We start from the raw sequence: 6107 nt of genomic DNA, 5'->3' as shown, positions 1-6107 counted from the left end.
TCCACAGAATGTACAGTTCCAGGAGGAATTCACATGAACAGTGAAGGAAGGGAACACTTGCCTAGCTAGCCTGTGATGGCTAAATTTGGTTGTCAACCTGACTACTATCTGGACTAGGCTAAAACTCAAGCAGCTGGGCACACCTTGGAGCATTTTCTTGATTGGATGATTTGATATGGGAAGACCACCCTAAATCTGGACCACATCTGGTGTCAGCTCACATAAAAGGACATGGAAGAAGGAAGCTTTTGATTTTCTTCTGTGTGCCCTCACATTTGCTGGCAAGTTCATCTGTTGTGTTACTGAAGCATTCCTTTGTTGGTATTAGAATCTCCTTCTCCAGAATTCTGATGTAAACTGAATCTTGCCCTCTAGGAATCCTCAGGGACTCCACCAGAGATTCTTAGGCTTTCCAACAGGAGACAGCCATTGTTGGACTAGGTAGACTGCAAACAAAAAGTCACACAAATAAATAAATTATATGTGTGTGTGTGTATATACACACTATATACACATATATACATGCATACATACATACATAATGTGTGTGTGTGTTTCATCAGTTCTGCTTTAGCAAACCATGACTAAGCACAGATTAGTTAACTCAACAATCCTACTAGAGGCGACAAACAGGGCAGAAACATTTTAAAACAATTTACTAGTTTTGTGTCAGATAATATGTTCATCTGGCTTAAGATTTTAAAACAAAGTCTGCCTCCCACCACTGCTTCTCAAAGTCAGGTCTCTGCCAAAGGGTTTCTTATTCATTTCCAGTATATATTTGTTCCATATACAAACCAATATGAATCAATCCATTCCACCTCCCTTTTTTTGTTTGTCTTGCTTTGCTTTCTAAGACAGGATTTTGACCATGCTATCTGGAACTCACTCTGTATACCAGGCTGGCCTCGAACTCAGAGACCCACCTGCCTCTGTCTCCAGGGTGCTGGCATTAAAGGCATGTGCTGCCACTACCCAGCTCCCCTCCCTTCGGGTTTTTTATACACACACTGTCATGCCATACGTGATTTTTCCTGTACTTTGTCTCAGAAATCTTCCTAAATCAGGAGTGTTCCTAAAACTGTGTTTTGTGTCTGTGTGGTGATCCATCAGGTGAACTCCAATTTATTTAATCAATCTCTCGTTGTTTCACAATGAAGTATTCCCAGTCTTCCATCGCTCTCCCAGGTATAGGGAAGGGGAGGGAAAGAGAAAAGAGGGGAGGGGAGAGGAAGGGAGGGGAGGGGAGGAAAGGAGAGGAAAGAGTTTATTTCAGCTTATATTGTAGTCTGTTGAAAAGAGGAGTCAGAGCAGGAACTCAAGGCCAGAACCTGGAGGCAAGAACTAAAGCAGAGACATACAGAGTTGTGGTATATATTTCTAGATGTTTCCTAGAAAGATTGCATCAATCTACCGTTCCTAGCAATGTATGAGGTTTCTGGTTCCCCCACACAATGCTAGTCTAAGAGAAAAATCTTTCATTTGAATGCAACTTGATTGATATCACTCTCATCATCGAAAGTGGGTACATAGTTTTTTGTTGTTTGTTGTTGTTGCTGTTTTGGATTTGTTTTTTTCGAGACAGGGTTTCTCTGTATAGCTCTGGCTGTCCTGGAACTCACTCTGTAGACCAGGCTGGCCTCGAACTCAGAAATCCGCCTGCCTCTGCCTCCCAAGTGCTGGGATTACAGGCGCTCACCACCACCGCCTGGCGGGTACATAGTTTAAGGACAATTCATGTGGTTGTTTTTCTATGTGAACGTTTTAAAGCTACGGTGTTTATGCAGGTCAGAAGATAACTTGTGGGAGTTAGTTCTCCCTGCCTACCACAGGGGTCAGTGACCAGGCTTGGCCACAAGTGCCTTTACCAGCTGAACCAGCACTTCAGTCCTCTAGACTTTTGTCTAGAAACAAAACAGCCTTTGCTGTCCTGGAATTTGCCATGTAGACTAGAGTGGTCTCAGAGATCCACCTGCCTCTGCCTCCCAAGTACTGGGATTAAAAGAAGTCCTCCACCACACCCTATTCTGAGTTTTGTTTTTTAGGGCAGTCCCCTATAGGTCGGTCTGGCCTTAAATTCACTATGTAGCTGAGAATGTCTGAACCGATTCTCCTGCCTCCAGTCCCCAGGGGACAAAGGTATGTATGCACCATTATCATGGCTTAGCACTTTCTCTTAGTCCTCTTCTTACTCTTTGTGCTCTTGGTCTGTTTCTTGTCAGTAAACAGTGTCTAAATTCATACTTTAAACATGGGCTGGGAATGCGGCTCAGTGCTATTACACGGCATGCGTGAGATCCTGGGGTCGAGACAAAAACCAAACTGAGAACTGAATTCTCATAATCACTTGATGATTCTGATCTCTGGTAACATATCTTATATAGACATCTGTTCTCTAACTGCAGTTGACTCGTGACCTTATCCGAATGGCTAATCTTGAGAAGCTTTACTACTTAGCAGGATGACCCCAGGGCTGCGTGTCCTCTCAGCTATGAGCGCACACAGAAGTCCATGAGGATAAGCTTGGGGATGGGGAGGTGCCTTGGCGGTGAAGAGTGCTTGGTTTGATTCCCAGCACCATAGGCAGCTCACAGTTATATACAGTTCTAGTCCAGGGATAGAATGCCCTCTTCTGGCCTTCTCAGGCACAGTGTGCATATGGTGCACAGACACATATGCAAGCAAAACACCCACACATATAAAATAAAACATAAAGGAAAAAGTTAAAAGACCAATATCTTTCCCCACAACTGCTCTACAAAAATGTCTGCATGTTCCCTTGCATCTCTCCTCCCCAGAGCTTGTCAGCTGCTCCCTTGCGGTATTTTCAATAAATTCCCTTTCTTCCTACCTATGACCGTATCACTGGCCTCCCATACTTTGCTTTGTGGCTCTGGATTTGATCCTCAGCAGCACAAAACCAGAAACCTTGGTGTTACAGAGCATGCCTGGAATCCCAGCACTTGGGATGCTTGAAGCAGGAGATCTCAAGTTCAAAGCCAGTCTGAGCTACATAGTTAGACCTTGTCTCAAACACACACACACACACACACACACACACACACACACACACGTCAGTGACAGATCCTGCACATCAGAAGCCTTCTCGCCTTCTCCCCCTGTCATAAGAGCGTCCTGTGATTCCCTTTGGGCATCTGTACTGCTGACCTGTTTGTTTTTCTATAGTCAAATGTATCCATCTTTGCTTTTTATGATTCCTGTTTTCAGCTTTGTTCAAAAAGGAACAGGATGTGACCCTTCCTCCTGCCCCACATACCCACCCACACAAACATACACACCTGACAGTACAATAAGCTTGAAATGACTTCCTGGGTTCTGTAAGGCACAAGACAACTGCTACTCTACAAGAGAGCCCAATGTCAGACAGACACAAAGGAAAGACAACTCTAATCCTGTGTTTTAATAAATAGGAACACAAGAACTTGCGTGAGGATCTTTTGATCCAGCCCAAGTGGGTCAGGGAAGGCTTTGCAAAGGTGACTTCTGGTTACCTTGAGCAAGCAGCACGTGAATGAGTCAGCCAGGTGACAAATGTCTTTCTAATACAGCTTCATGTGCAAAGATAAGAGGCAGGAAAGAGCATGGCCTGTCCACTCTGACAGCAGACAGGGGCCCTTCTGGGTTGGCTCCTGGTCAAGGGAAGAGCTAGGAGAGCGAGGTCAGGGCCTGTCTTGAGGCAGTGAAACAGTGGCTGAGGAACCAGGTGAGCTGTGCACAGAGGAGGATCTGGAGGAGCCCAGCACACACCGGCATCCTAGGATGACGCCATGCAGGCTTCTAAGTAAGACTGCAAATTTCAGACCCAAATGTATTTTTCTGCCTAACTTACAGAATTCTGTAAGTTATTAAGAAACTAAAATATTCTCTGAAGAACAATTCTGCCCGTGACGACAGAGCCTCAGAAGAAACTGTCTTGACCACCACAGCACCTGGCAGTTGTCCTGCCTTTCCTAGTCACAGGTGGCTCAGATATGCAGGGCTGCCCTAGGTCACAGTCATGGTAAACCTCAGGAGCAGAGCCTCCATCTGGGTCAGGCCATAGGGACATCTAGTTCCCTTTAGCCAAGGGCGAATCCTGCTGAGCAGCAGCAGCTGCTTCCAGAGTGACCAGACCAGGCCTGGTGACATCCTCTGCTCTCAGCTTTTGACATGGCCGATTTCTGGCTGGCCTAGATCTCAGAGGTTTGTCTGCCTGCGCCTCAGCAGTGCTGAGGTTAACGGCATGTGCTGCCGCCACACTTACCCTCCCTTCATTGTTATTTGAGACAGGGTCTTACTATGTCCATACAAGGGCTAGCCTTGAACTCTTGATCTGCCTGCCTCTGCCTACTGAGTCCTGAGATTAGAGGCATATAATATACCACCACAACTGGCTCTCCCATAGCCTTTGAAGCAGCATTTAATAGCTTGTGCTGACTAGTTTTATGTCAACTTGACACAAACCTAGAGTCATTTGGGAAGAGGGAACTGCAACAGAGATAATGACCCTACCGGATTGTCCTGTGACAAACCAATGCACTTTTCTTGATGACAAAGTGCATTTTTCTTGATTGATGACTGATGTGGGAGGGCTCAGCTCACTGAGGGTGGTACCAGCCCTGGGTACTATATAGTCCTGGGTGTTATAAGAAGGCAGGTTAAGCAAGCCAGAAGGAGCAAGCCAGTAAGCTTCATTCCTGGAGTTCTGGCCTCCAGGTTCCTCCTGAGTTTCTGTCCTGCATTCCCTCAGTGATGGACTATAAATTGGAATAAACTCTTTTCTCACCTAGAAACACCATGTGTTTGGTCATGGTGTTTTATCACAGCAACAGAAACCCTAAGTTACAGGTAGTCTATGGCTATTTCTATTGTAAGGACACTTGTCACCTGGCTGTCTCCCACACATGCTACACTAGAGGTAACCAGAGGCCACCTTAGGATCTGTTTTCCTTAAAGTGCTCCAGCACAGAGTCTCACCTACATGCACTGAGCAGACGGAAAAGCTACTTTTAAAAGCACTCTTCCCATTCAGGAGCAGGGCTCTGAGGTAAAGGGTGAGGTGTCAAGACACAGTTGGAAGAATCTGACTAAAGAGCTCTTGTCCCCACATGCTGTCTCTGAGAAACCATCACAGCATTTGGGGGGGGGGGGGTGAAGGTATAGAGAGTAAGTCTCTTGATGCAGCAGACTGCCACCGAACTCACTTTTTAGTGTAGACAGGCCTCAAACTCAATGTTGGAAGGTTTCTGGTTTAGCTTACCATCAAGGGCTTCGCGCAGGCCAGGCAGAAAGCACTCTTCTGCTGCTTCATCCCAGCTAAGGGTTTGTTTTTTAAAATATTTCCTTATTCATTTTGTATGCATATGGGTTTGCATGTCATTATGTCCATGTGGAAGTCAGAAGACAACTTTCAGGAACTGGCTCTTTCCCTCCCCCCTGTGGGTCCCGGGTATTGAACTCAGGTTAACAGGCGCGGTAGCAGGCGACTTTTCCTGTTGAGTCATCTTGATCCTGCTTTTAGGGTCCATTTTCTTTAGTGTCCTAAGGCAATTTTATTCCAAGGGTCATTTGATTAAGGCCAAGATAGAAGGGATCTTGGAGGCGGCTGGAGACCATGCCCTGGTCCATCAACACTTGCACTTCAAGGTTTCCACGACATCCATGAGATGCCAACTGTGCCTAGTCCAGGAGCAAAAGCAGGGAGCAGCCCCACCTCAGCTGCAAATACACAGACAGGCCTCACTGCGGCCACATCCCACATTGGAGTTACTAGGTCAAAGTGAGACAGCAAGAGGTTTCTAGGCCAAAGCCTCCCTAGAGACCTCCCAGCTACTACGTGTACGGAAAACAGGCAGGGCAGGCGTCTCCAGGCAAGTGCAACAAGCTGAGAGGAAAGAGCCAGAGGCACGTCAGAGTCCTGGAGCTCAGGAAAGGCTGCAACACCACCGCCCCCCCTTGGCTTCCTGTCACTTCTGTAAGGTATCAGCGTAGGATCTGGGGCTTATTTCCCTAAACATGAGATGGACTGTTCAGTTCATGTTAGGGAAGTTCTTCACACTCGTGTGCATTTGTGAGATGTATGTACTCACAGGTTTCACACTTTTTTT

Source organism: Apodemus sylvaticus, chromosome 7 (assembly GCF_947179515.1).
Source record: "Apodemus sylvaticus chromosome 7, mApoSyl1.1, whole genome shotgun sequence".
Lineage (NCBI taxonomy): Eukaryota > Metazoa > Chordata > Mammalia > Rodentia > Muridae > Apodemus > Apodemus sylvaticus.
The sequence above is the reverse complement of the archived record's forward strand: the minus strand, read 5'-3'. Positions refer to the sequence as shown.